Here is a 14157-nt window from a genome sequence, read left to right on the forward strand (position 1 = left end):
ATGCAGAGACGTCCCCGCCCCAGACTGGGGCAGCCTCAGCTTTGGGTTGATGCTACCCAATAAGCTTTTGCCGGCCCACCGTTGTGTCTCGTGGGTACCAAGGGGACAGCCACTTGTCAGACAGGATCGTCATTTGTGGGTGATTGGAGCATGGTGGTTGTAGGGTACTCCTCAGAGCAGGAGCAAAATGCTGGGGGCCTTCATACCCGTCTGTCCACTCTTCTCTCCATTGATGAGCTGCCTCTTAATTTCTTGGGGGCAGGAAGGTGGGCACATGCCCCAGGATAGGGGGCCCTCACCTCCTGGTCTCGCCACTCTGCAAGCGAACATTCTCCCTCGGATGGTGGTTGGGTGATCTCTGCCACCTGCAGTGTGCCCAGGTAGTGGTCCTGTTTACCGCCTCTGGGTACCAACCGGGGGCCCTTGGGGTACTTTCCTGGTGTCACAGACATTAGGGGGTCTCGGCTAAGGTTGCTACGTCTTGAAGGGGGACTCCTTTTCTATGTTTTGGGCTTTGCAGCAGTGGGTCTGGTAGCCGTGGGTTACAGAAGCCAGGCCAAGGTCTTTCAGCCGTTCTCTTTCCACTGCTATGGCCTATGCAGGGCTTGTGACTGCCTGCTTGGCTGGATCAACGTAAGTTTAACATGGAAGTTCTAGGCCTCCTCTAGTGTTTTCACCGTCTTAATACACTTCTGAACACTGAAGGGGGCCTTCCCAGGGCCCGTTAGCTGCAGCGAGGGGCCTATTTATTGCAGGCGTCGTGATCTGCCCCACCTGCTACTTGATGGTGGGCTTGAATCTACTGTCTTGACCGGTCCCACTGCTTCCTCGGTAACACAGCGGGAGCACACATGGGTTGCCTCCCCCTTTCCACCTCTGCGATCAGGCCGGAGCCCGTTGCGTCAGCTGGAGACGCAGGCCCAGGCGCAGCCTCATGCTCACCTCTCCTCCGGGGCCCACCGGCTCCCACCACTCCCTGGCAGGGGGTGTAGGTGGGAGGGCCCCGGCCAGTTCAGGGTGCCCCCCAAGATCTGCTGTGCAACCCGCAGATGTTGCCAGCCCTCTAATGTTAGGACGCACAATGGAGGCTTCAGGTGGGGGCACTCACCGCCTTCTACTGCGTCTATCAATTGACTCCTTCCCCACTGAGCTGGGATGTGTGGCAGTGGGTTCTGGGTGGGCTGGAAGGCCGCACACTGCTACCTCCGCCTGACTTTCCAGTCAGAGGAAACACTTTTGTTTTCTTTCTGTTGCCGCCACGGGACAGAACTTCACTTTAGCTGGGCCGTTCTCAATCGTTGTTGGACCCACTTGTGCAGAATCCCCTCACAACGCCTCAGGCCAGGTGCTGCCTGCTCCGGGGATGGTGGGGCGGAAAGAAGGGCCCAGAATACTTTTCGGCATCTCAATGGGAGCAGAGCACACTCAGGCTTCCATCACCTGCGTGCCCCCTGGTGGCCATCATCAGTAACAGTTTTAACAGCAATTTATCACAAGCCGTTCAAACCTATGGCAATGGCAGATAGTAAACTTGCCTCCTCAAAGGTGGCTTTCCTTATAGCCATAACCGCTAGAAGAGTCAGCGAGCTACAGGCTCTCTGCACTGAAGAAACATTTGCTATTTTAAGAGATATAAGGTGGCCCTCTGGACTCACACATTTTTTACTGAATATTGCTAAGGATTTTCAAATTAATCAAGGGATATCAAGCCTTCCTCTCGAGTGGAAAGTGTCTTTCACTGCCTAGATGTTATGAAAGCCCTCAAATTCTACCTTGATAGTTCAAAAGAATTTAGGAATTATTCAAGGCTCTTCTTTACTTTTGGCTACGTGAATAAGGGCGCCCAGGCTTCTACAGCCACCATCTCCAGTTGGGTTGTATCTTGTATTCTAAAAGAATACTCTTCTCAACCGAAAAGGATTCATGCACAACTAGTAGGCGGCCTTGGTTGCCTTTCAGAAACATTTTCCCTGAGAATCCTGTGGGAAGACTTCCCAATATGCTTTTTGACAACACCTAATGTCTTGACTTCATTTACAAAGCAGATATCTAGTTCGGACAGGCGGTTCTCAGCAACCTAGACCATTCACCCCAAAACATTTCTTCCAGTGGTTGGGAATCCCCAAAAAGTATGGAAGAAAGGGGATGAGCAACACCCGAAAAGAAAATAAATCAAAGAGAAAAAATATGAAGGATCCCCTGGGTCTTGATGCTGCGTGGGGGACCCATCATACATGTAAAAAAGAACGTTGCTCACGCTGCACCATTAGAGTGGTTAAGCCCAATCCTCACTCCAGACGTTTGAACTACTGCTCCGCTTAGTGCCGAAAAATAAATAAAATAGATTAACTGGTTGATCCTGCTTGCTCTGTTGAGTGTGGGGTTCATTGCCAGGAGAAGCACCACACCTTTTTTCACTGGTGCGGCCGAGTAAGAAGCATGGCACTTTCTGGGAGAGGGAGGGGTCTGCCAGTTGTTCACTGCATCACTGGGGGCGCCTGATCTCGCCGCAGTGGGTGTAGGCTCAGTAATTAGCGCTTCCGGTGGGGCAGGGAGCACCCAACGACACAGCCTCCCTCTCTGCATCTGGCATATGCAGCATCCCTTTAATAGGGGTGAGGAGCACCCTGCGATTCATGAAGGCCCTTTCCCCTGCTAAAGCATACCAGACTCCCCAAGCCTCTTGGGTAGAGCCTCCCCATAGCTGCAGTTTACTGCAACCCCCTACACCCATATGCTGCTGTTGGATTGCAGGGCTGCTTCTTGCATTTCCTGCCCATCCTACAAGGACTTTGCGGCCTCAACGCCCTGCTGCTGCCATGCCTGCCAGCTGACCATCTAGGAGCAGAAAATACTTGCAGTAAGAAAGGACCTTGCGACAGCCCTTGCCAGACTGTCTCCCAAGTAAGGTTTTTGTAATATAGTTACAGTGCACTATTTAAGGACTCTTCTTTTTTTTTTTTACACACTTATAGCACACTGCCGAATAAGGAGTTGGCGCTAATTCCATCAACGATATTACTGCCAAAAAACATCTTAATTAGCCTAGGTGCTCCCTCCGCTTGCGGAATTACCATCAAGAGTGAAAACGGCATTTCTGCCGTATTACAAATCGAAATACAACAAAAAAATTGGTGGTAATTCTGCCAAAATACAGTGGTTACCTCCAACTAAAAAGTGGAGGTAAATGCAAACAGGTCACAGGTGCACCCAATGCACTCTGAAAGACTGCAAAAGGCCTGCACTTGACCCAAACACACTTCCCAACACAATGTTGCCACTCGCTACCACGAACTGAGTCATGCGGCTCCTCCTGCTCCACATTGAGCTACAGAGGCAGGAACAGCAGCACAGGTGCAGAAAGGGGGAGGAGATGCCATGCAAGGTGAGGGCACGTTCGCCAGGTCAGGCCCTCAACCCTGAGCATTAACTGACATCCAGCTGATTAACCTGTACCAGCTGAACAGGGATACCATAGTAGAGCTATTTGCCCTGATCCATGACAACAAATATAGAACAGGGTTAACATCAGAACTGCATTACCACCCCTGCTGAAGCTTGTTTTGGTCCTACATTTCCTTACAACTGGCACGTTCCAGCACACTGTGCGCATGCTGCATGTCATGTCATGTCACAGCCCACATGTTCATATGGGCTTGTGCTGGAAGCACTGCTGCCCCATGCCACCTGGCACATCTCCCTGCCCACTACTCTGGCACAGATAAATGGCACAAAGGAAAGTTTTCACACAGCAGCCCACCTGCCCAGTGTAATAGCTGCTTTGGTCTGCACCCATGTGGTGTTGGTCGCCCCCCCAGGCATCAGAAGACTTATACCGCAACCAGAAGCAGCATCACTCCATACATTTCCAGGTCACTTATGATGCTGACCTCGCGATCACACACTGATGTGCCCACTTTCCTGGTTCCTCACATGATGCTATGGTTCATGCGGAAAAGCACATGCCTGCATACATGGAGAGCCACAGAAGCCAACGGACATGAATACTGGATGAGTACAAGTGCCATCACACAAACTGTACTCCTACGTCCCATCCGCTTTCTTCCCTCCTGTATGGGCGTCCCTCGTGAGGGATGGGAATAGAGCTTCTTTTCCAGCAAGAAAAAGACATTTCCCTTTTAAATGTACTGGTGCGCGGTGCGCAGCCTCCCTTAACCCCCCACTGCCTCACCTAAGTCCCCTTTTCCGCGTTGACGGGAACGGACTGCTACCAGCAGCGCTCCTGGGTGAGGCCTCATAATTACACATGCTTTCCCCAAAATCTTTTCTTTTTCTTTTGCAGATTTGTGAACACCGTCCACCGGTGACCTAGTTTGTCCCCGGCACATGTCGGCATCAACAGGCTTTAGCAGGTGCCCGTAGTGCGACAGTTCCTTCCCCACAGCAGACCTGCACGCACCCTGTCTCTGGTTCATGGGTGAAGACCATGGATGAGATGGGTGCTCCACGTGCACCGCTTTCACGCCCAGGTCGCTTAAACACTGGCTCGCGCGCTGGTTCAACAAGACACCTCAACAGAACATCAAGGACTATGTCCAGAGGCAGACAAAGAAGGTAGGTGCCTTATTTTTTTTAAAAACCCACAGAGGCAACTCCTTCCTGGGGAAGCCCTCTGGCAGGAGGGTTCAATCCGGCCCTCGCTCCGGCTCAGGGAACACTGAGGCTCACACAACTACCGGCCTCACGGCTGAGTGGTCCAAGGGCCCCACCGGGTCCAAAACCAAGGGGCCTGTGAGCTCTACCACTACCGGGACTCTTTCTGAGGGGCCCTGCCCTGATACCGGGTCCTTACTCGAGGGGGCGCTTATACGTATACCGGGTGTACACCTGAGGTGCAGGGCAGAGCCGGTGCAGACAGGCATGTAGGCCGAGCCCGGGAACACGCTGACTGCAGGTCCACATGCTCAAGGCACGGACAAAATGGCGGAGGCACGAGACAAGATTGCCGCCACTACCGATCCTCCAAGGCGGGAACCCGCGCAGGCAGGTGTGCAGCCTCGCCAGCCAGACGATCAACAGAGCTTTACTCCAAGGTCAGACTGGGTACCAATGACGCCAGTCACCTGGACCACGTCATACCCCAAAATCTCGGATTCCAGGTACAGTGACCGTATGTATGGACAAGGCCTGGGGAGGCAGCAGGCATATTCGCCACGGCCCTAGTGCAGATTGCGCTCAGCCAGCCTATGAGGACAGGTTTTTCAATAAATTCATGTCTTACATGCAATCTCCACAAATGTGCTCCATTCTCAGGGGCATTATCAAGGACATGTAGTCTCCGGCTACGCCCGCACAGCCCACCGCAACACAGCACATGCTTCCACCTCCAGTTCTGCCTCTGCAGCAGCCCGTTGCTGAGGCTCCAGTAGCCCTGGTGCAGGTGCAAATCCCCACACCGGAAGCACCTACCGAGGATGCTGTGCGTTACCACTCACAGGGCAGATGACCAGCTGGACACAGACGAGGAGGGACAGGACACACCTTTCTCAGCAAAAGCCTTCCATGACAGGATTTCTGGCCTGTCGGAATACCTGGGTATTCCCCAGCCCCAGAAGGAGCTTCCTGAAGCAAGAAGTCTGGCAGAGGTCCTAAGCATCAGGGCGGAGGCAAGTTCTGGCATTCCCCTACAGAAGTATGTGCATACCTTGGCCAAATAGGTGTGGCTCAAGCCACACTCCACGCAACCCATTAACAAAAGGTTTGATGCTAAGTTCAGACAGGTCAAGGGGTCAACATTCTACTCTTGCCACACCCGCAACCTCTGCCATAGGTTATCACTGCAGCATCCATGTATGCCAAGCACCAGCGGACCTCGTCTAGCACTGCCATGGCAGCCCTCTTGAACAAGGAATAAAAGACTCTTGAATCATACGGCAAGAAGCTCTACTACAATGCTGTTCTACACCTCAGGCAGGCCAATACAGACGCCATCCTGGATGCGGCTCATCAATTCCTTTGGAGGGACTTCCTGCCTGGAATCCCTAAGGACAAGCAAGCCTCATTCAAAGCGGGCCTATCTGAGGTGAAACTCGTGGCACAGGACATTCTGGAGGCCACGGTAGGCCACATCGACATGGCTAACGGAGCGATCTGACTCGCAATGGACATGAGATGCACAGCCTGGCTAATGGCTTCCAGTTTGAACCAGGATGTCCAGGATAGAATTCTGGACCTTCCCTTCGAAGGGGGTGATCCTTTCCACTCCACAACTGATGAAGAGCTGGACAAGAATAAGAGCAGGTCTCAGACAGCCAAGTCGCTGGTGATTCTTACCAAGCGAGCAGTGAAGCTTTTTTCACAGGCACAGTCTCACTCAGATAAGGGGCAAACGTTTGGTGATTTCCACGGGTTCCAGGACCACAAAGCCAGGCAGCCTGACGGGTCTCCCAGTCAGCACAGGTGAAAACACCACAGAGCCTCAAATAAGGTTTTTTTTCCAGTCCCCCTACAACTCATCAGCCTCTGACCAGAAGAAACAATGACAATTCTTTTCAGGTCCACGGCACAGTCGGGCTTGGCGGGCGAAGTTCCCGGACACATGGGTCTTCTCCTCTCCCAAGTTCTCCTCCTCTCCCACAGATCAGTACACCATCACTCCTAACAGAGATTAGCTCCCTTTTAGAGAGTGAGGTGGTAGAGGAGGCCCATCCCCTCAAACCCCCCCCGCAGGGGCAGGGCTTTAACGCCTCAATCTTTGCTATTCAAAAGAAGAACCACGCAGGCCTGCAAGTAGTGTTGGATTTGTCTTTCCTGAATCTTTACCTACCCCTGCAGAAGTTCAAGATGGTGTTGCCAGCGCTCATAGCCGAGACACTATGGGGGGGGTGTGGCCCGAGCTCATGTGGTAGGTCACGGCTGAGAAGAGCTCCCGCTGTGATCCTTTCTGCGATCCTTCCTGCAGCAGCAATATCACACGCCCGTAAAATTCCAGCGCCTTTTCAGGCAAATAAACATGTTGTCAACCCTCCGGATTACAACCCAGCTGCAATTAAGACCCTGTTTGGCTGTGATTTTGTGTCGGAAGCCGACCCCTGGCGCTCCAAGATGGCTGACGCGACGGCCCTTTGACTCCCTGCGGGGACCTGATGTTGTGCTGGATGAGGGATAGCAGGATGACTGCGACACAGCAGGACATGCCTGACTGTCTCTGATCCTGGAGCGAGTAGTAGCGAGACACCACTAGACACAGCGGGGCACTCTGCTTGCTGGAGAGGCCATGCAGGGGCATGGGCTGCATTTGCAGACGCCTTGCTCCAGCACTGTTGCTCCCCATCTACGATTTCGCTCCTGCACTGAATGCTCTATGGGGCGCGCCTGACGGTGACACAGCTGACACAGCTGACTCCAGCAGTGCATAAGGTACGCCCGCTACTGTGCCTGGGGAAAATGGCCCCCTAAATCCTTTGGCTAAGCTGAAAAAGGTGCATCACCTGCAGCCCGCCTTCCTGGGAGAAGATCCTCTGTGCCTTCGAGGAGCATACCTCGCCTGTTGCATTTCATTGATTCCCCCTTTCAACACTGGGTCTTATGCGATGGCCACATGGGGAGCCTGATTACACCTAGACCTTGCCCCCCCTGAGTAACATTGAGGTATAAAACCTGCTAACAGCCACAAGACACGGATAAACGTTCCATTTGGGGGCATGACGGGTGACCCAAGGAGTTCTGCTTATAACTGGATCGGAGTCTGTTGGATGCAGTGCAGTGAAATGGGTATTTTGCCTGGCATTGACCATCTTCATACGTCATGTCGTTCACCAAAAATAAATGGGAGCCCACAATCATGGACTCGTTTACTGCGAATGTTAAGCAAGGCAATACTCTACAAGCCGGAAGCGAGGAGCAACTGATAGAGCCCACACAGGAACCATGTGAAGATCAAGTCCTAGCAGTAATTGCAGTCCTTCGCTCCTCAATTGAAATTAGGATTGATGTCGTCAAAGTGGATGTACAGCTGCTCACACAGGACAACAGACAATTAGCAGAATGGGTCACCACTGCCGAAGGCCTAATGAAGGAAACTACGACTACCACCAAGGACTTGGAGGCAAGAGTCAAGTCACTAGAACAATGGAGCGCATCACTGGAGCTGCGGGCTGAGGACGCCAAGGGCAGATCGTTCAGGAACAACCTGGGGCTGCTAGGCTTACCCGAGGGTGCGGGGAGCCATGATTCGACCACTTACATTGAGAACTTGCTACTACAGGAGATCGGCCCTGGTAATCTGTTGCAGGTATTGTGGTTGAGAGGGCCCGCCGGTCCTTACAGAAGAAAACCCCAGCGGGGTCACAGCCTAGACCCATGATCTCCAAGATCCTCAATGTCTGTGGCAGGGAGGTGATACTGAAATACTCCAGAGAGGGCAGCGAGATACTGCGGGGCAGCTCCAGGATTGTCATATACCCAGAGTGCACTCCTGCAGTTCAAAGAGCTAGGAACACATTTGTGCCTATAAAGGCGCAGCTCTGGCAATTGAGGGTAAAGTAAATGCTCATATACCCAGCGAGGTTGAAGATCATACACAATGGCAGGATGCAGTTCCTAGATAGCCCGGAAGCTGCATCCATGTGGGTGGACTATAATAACCTATCTAGCAAAGATTATCCTGACTAGTGGCCATATTGGTGGGTACTGCTCCCCGCCATAAAGCTTGAGCCCAGTCTACGGGCGTCCACCACTCGCCACCTGGGGACTGCACTAAGATGACTCAGAAACTACTGCCGAAATATCAGCACAGGAAGGAAGGGACGCCCCGGGTTCTCATTTCAGGCACTACCAGATAAAGCACTAACTGCTGTAGACTGCATCCTATCATGTACAGTGGGAGTGAGACCCAGCTGCCCACACTTGGTCTCTTGCCCGCTCACAGTTGACACTGGACGCAGGCCTGTTGCTGGTGCCCCTACCTGGTATTCAATGGTCACCCACAACCTTGGAGCTACGGGATGGCCCGAACCGACTAACTTGTTGAGCCACAAGTTAAGGTTGGGTTGCCAATGTCTATGTTGCTGTCCCTTAGTTTGGGACGCTGTTGTTTGATTGTGATTTGGTTACTGTTGAAAGGCTTACGGTACATTATGGTTGAGAAGGGAAAAATATGCCTGTGGGGGGAATGTATGTTAGTTTCGTATGCATTGTCTCCAACGGCAAGGTGGACGGGAAACTAGTGTTTCTGGTGAGTTTGCAGTCCCCATTGTGCGAACCGAGTTAGGACAGAAAGGGTGGGTGTGAGGGTACTCCGACCATGACTCAAATGATGACTTACAGCATAACTTGGAATGTGAGGGGCCTTGGGGGGGTCATACATGCAAAGGAATAGGGTAAAATCCTACCTGATCCGCAGGAAGATTAAAATAGTCCTACTTCAAGAAACGCACTTGCTGGCTGCAGACCAGGATGCTATTATAGCCCGCTGGGGGGTTCTGGTTACAGGCCTTCATACTTCAGGTTTGCCCAAGGTGTTTTTACATTGATAGACCCAAAGTTACCATTTCAGCTGTTAGAGGTGGTGAGAGACAAAGAAGGGAGATACTTTATCCTGCGAGGTCACCTTGAGCATAGAGAAGTATGCACAGTTCATTCTCACTTCCCAAAACAGAAAATATCGGAAATATATGTATTCTTTGCGGTCATATTGTGCCCAGACAGGACACCCTTCTTATATGGGGGGGAGATTTTAATTGTGTGAAGGACCATGTGCTTGATAGAACCCACACTAGCCACTCTGGTCCCTCACTGGCCTCTACTGCCTTGAATGAGGCATTGTCTGAACTTCACCTGGTAGATGTGTGGTGAGAATTGCACCCCAACACACAGGGTTACTCTTTGTACTCCTCCACCCATAAATTGCACACCACGTTAGATTACTTTTTTGTCTGTGCTGAGCAACTGGCCGAATTTGTTAGCGCAGAATACATGGGCCGCACAATTTCGGATCATTCCCCCTTGGTGGTACTATGGGAGTTTAGGGGACCATGGCTCCCTATCCCGATGTGGCATATGCCTGCAGAGGCGCTGGGAGATGTGCTCTTTAGGGGCACCCTGCAGGATATTATAGTTAATTTCTTTAAAGAAAATGTCTGCAGTGTGAGCAGCTGGGGCACGGTCTGGGAAGCCAAGAAGGTGGTTGTAAGGGCTGAGATTATTGCTGGTGCAGGGGGAATCCGCAAACAGATAAAGGGGGAACTGGAAGCCATGGAAAATATGATAAAGACGTTGTAGACTGCGCATCCAGGGCGTAGGTCAACTGAGAGGGAACCAGCTCTGGTACAATCTCAATGCCTACAGGCTTGGCAGAGGCTGTCTAAATTCGACTATGCCACTAAGATAGCATGTTCCCATATGAAAGGTAAGACTCTGGCCTGGCTTTGCAGGTGCAAAAGACCGAGACTTCAGATAACGCTGTTGCAAGATGATTGCGGTGAGCAAGCAGCGATTAATGAAGTCTTCATGACCTTTTATGCACGGCTGTACACACACAACACTCAGGTGTCCCCGGATAGAATATCTGAGGCCCTTGCCTTGATCCGTCTCCCAAAACCTAATGCAGATAAGAGTGCCTCCCTAGACAAACCTCTCACTATGGAAGAACTTGGTGAAGAGATTGGCTCCATCTCTAGTGGTAAAATGCCTGGAAGCGATGGTTTCCCGGCGGAATTTTACAAAGAGTATGGCGCCGACCTTATTGAAAGTATTTTTGAAGAGGCGTATGAAAATGGATTACTCCCGCTTAGCATGAGGGAAACCTTAGTAATACTCATTCTTAAGCAAGGGAAACCTGTGGAACAATGGGATTCCTATCGCCCCTTGGCTGTGCTAAACTGTGACGTGAACCTGCTCACAACAATACTGGCCACCTGGTTGCTTAGGATCATCAGCTCCCTAATACATGTGGACCAAACCAGGTTTGTACCTGGCCATAACACTACCCTGAATCTCCTCCACTTACAGCATGTCATGGACCAGACTAACCCCCGGAACGAGTTCCTTGCAGTTGCGTTTCTGGATGCTGTCAAGGCCTTTCATTCAGTCTACTGGGAGTGGATGATTGCAGCCTTGAGAGGCTTTGGATTTAGGGAGGGCTTTGATTGCTGGTATTACTGCTTTACTCCTCTCCAATGGCCAGAGTGAAGTCAGGTAGACAGGTGTCAGGCTCGTGGAACATACAAAGGGGTATCTGGAAGCAGACATCCGTCTTGGTGACACTACCCACCTTATATCACTATATGCCGATGATTTACTGCTCTACCTGTGTGAACCCCAGCACAACCTGCCTGGTGTGCTGGGCGTCTTAGATGAGTTTGCTGCGTTGTCTGGGATTCTTTTTAATAATAATAAATCCTGCCTCTTTCCTTTAGCCGGGTTGCGCCGGATGGTTGAGGGGACTCCCCCGATTTAGGATTTCCATGGGAGCAGTATTCCTTTTGATATTTGGGTGTTCACATCACACACACTACCGGGGAAACACACATCTGCAACACACTCGGAGCAGTAGATGATGTTAGGAACTCTATGATTTTCTGGACCAACGACCACTCTCGCTTATGGGCAGGGTAGCTATGGTTAAAATGATCATTCTCCCCAAATTGCTGTATTTCTTCACCAATGTACACTATTAGATTGAGACTGTGCTCTTTCGCTCCGTGTACGTGCTTCTAAGAGATTTACTGTGGGACGCGAGGTGACATAAATTTGCTCTAAAGGTGCTGTGCTTGCCTTATAGCGATGGTGCGGTGCAGTTGCTGAAATTTGAACCATACTACCTCGCAGATCAACTGAGCTTTGTCGCAAAATGGCAGTCTGACGACCTTACCACTAAATCTGAACTCCTACTACCACTAGTGAGATCGGCCTGGCTCAGGGAGATCCTTTGGATTTTATTTATTTATTTGTATATTTGTATTGCGCCGGCAGCTCGCAGGCATCGGCGCAGACATGAACACAGACTAAACATATAAAAAACAAGACAGGCAGAGGTAGATAGTTGTCTGGGTAGATTGATGGATCATTTGGAAGGTTATTAGAGCTTTCCTGAAAAGTTTAGCTGGTTTGAGCCTCAATGTCGGAGGCAGGGCATTCCAAAAATAGGCCGCTTTTGCAGAAAAAGATCTACCAAGACCTTTGGTACGTTTGACCGTGGGACCCTCTATCAGCCCTATGCTGGAAGAGCGAAGGGACCTGCTGCGTTGGTACAATGGTGCCACTGATTTGAGATACTGCAGTATTTGGCCAAAGAGTCAACGGTAAACCAGGGTGCCCATTTTGAAACCGATACGTTCCCGGTTGGGCAGCCAGTGGAGTTTCCTATTATGGTCTGAAATGTGTGTTCTTCTGTTAGTGTTGGTGACAATACAAACCATGTCGTTTTGGATCACCTGACTTCTCTTAAGGTTGGAGAGTGAAGCTCCACTTAGTAGGGGATTGCAGTATTCCAATCTGGTCAGGATGGTAGCTTGTGAGGTGGTGGCCCAATTCCGGTGAGCTATTCCCCCTACCCTCTACTGGTGGACCTGAGCAGCCGGGTTTGGGCCAGAGTGCTGAAGTTACTGCAAGTCCGTCAACCCTATTCATCAAATGCCTCGATCATAGTGGGAAAAAGCTTGGATATGAGCGAGCTGAGGGTTGTGCGGTCCTGAGAGGCCTTGGGTATATCCACCTGGGTGGATATGTATGTAGACGGGAAGTTCAGAGAGCTGGATAGCCTGGCCCAATGGGAAGGTCTTCCAGGGCATCAGTTTTTGAGGTACATGCCGGTGATGAGTTTGCTAAACGTCACTGAGAGTCGTGGCCTGCTGAACCAGAGGTAAATCCACTCCTGGCCCTCCTGTATAGCCTTGAAGATGGATGGAGACCTGTTGCTAGACTTTGAGTGTTTGTTAAAGGGGATTATCACCAGAAACATTGCATTAAAATCACACTGGCAGGTCGATGTTGAGTCCGAAATATCTTACACGCAGTGAGACAGTGTGCTTATTTTTACCAAGCATGTCTCCCGAAATGATAGATTTCGACTGCGCCAGAACAATGTGTTGCATCGTACATACATGACCCCTTGCAGGTTGGCTATATTTAATCTGAATTCTACATCGACCTGCCCATGGTGTGAACGAGAGGGTGCTGACATGATCCATATGTTTTGGAAATATGTGAAGGTGTAAGGGTTCTGGGCTCAGATTGAACTGGCTTGCACTGCAGCTGGAGTCACTGGGTACCACTGGAATCCGCTTGAATGCTTGCTGTGTGTGTATCCTAAGCCTAGTAAATATAAACCTATTATGAAGTTTATGGACATGGCGAAAAGACGAATAGCCATGGCTTGGAAACTCAAAAAAGGGCTGCAATATCCACTGTGGCTCCTTGACTTTCGTCTTTGGAGTGAGGCTGAAGCAAAGGCGTGGCTCAGTGCAGTGCAACTCCACAATTACTCCATGGACACTCTGGAAGCAGCTCACCTTAAGAATGTTCCATCCTTCCGATAATAAACCTTCCTGAATGCCATTACCATTACTGTTTGAGATACTGTGTTTGACATGTATGTAGCAGCGCACTTGAGTTTTACCTCCCAATGAAGATTATCCCTGCTAACTCGCGGGGAGTATTAATTCTATTAAAGACTAGGAGGCGAACATTATGCTTCAACTTCTTTTATTACTACTCCTCAGCAGTTTCAAGATACCAATAACAAAACACTGTAAAATGTCCAAAGTGACTTTTCCTTCTTGAAACTACAATCCCCATAGTCTCTGTAGTCCATATTCCTCCATGCTCAGCTATGACCACATCCTGTCCCTGAGCTCCACCTCTCTTTTACATGCTCTGAACTGACACTCGACAACTCCACACTATGTCCTGCCAACAGAGCGAAGACTTAAACCACTCCAAACTGAAACACTGATCCTCCTCGACTTCCATCGACCATGGCAGCTAGCCTCTCCTCTCACTTGTTCTTCTGCTCCTCTCCTAAGGACAATATAAAGCAGAAGAATCAGGGTGGCGTCCATGTATTGTCATCATCATACAAAATATTTCATCATCAATACATGAACGGGAGGGAAATTAATGCTTGCCTCCTAGTCTTTAATAGAATTAATACTCCCTGCGCAGTTAGCAGGGGTAATCTTCATTCTATGACAAGAC

Source organism: Ambystoma mexicanum, chromosome 11, assembly GCF_040938575.1.
Source record: "Ambystoma mexicanum isolate Mex_15411 chromosome 11, UKY_AmexF1_1, whole genome shotgun sequence".
Taxonomy (NCBI): Eukaryota; Metazoa; Chordata; class Amphibia; order Caudata; family Ambystomatidae; genus Ambystoma; species Ambystoma mexicanum.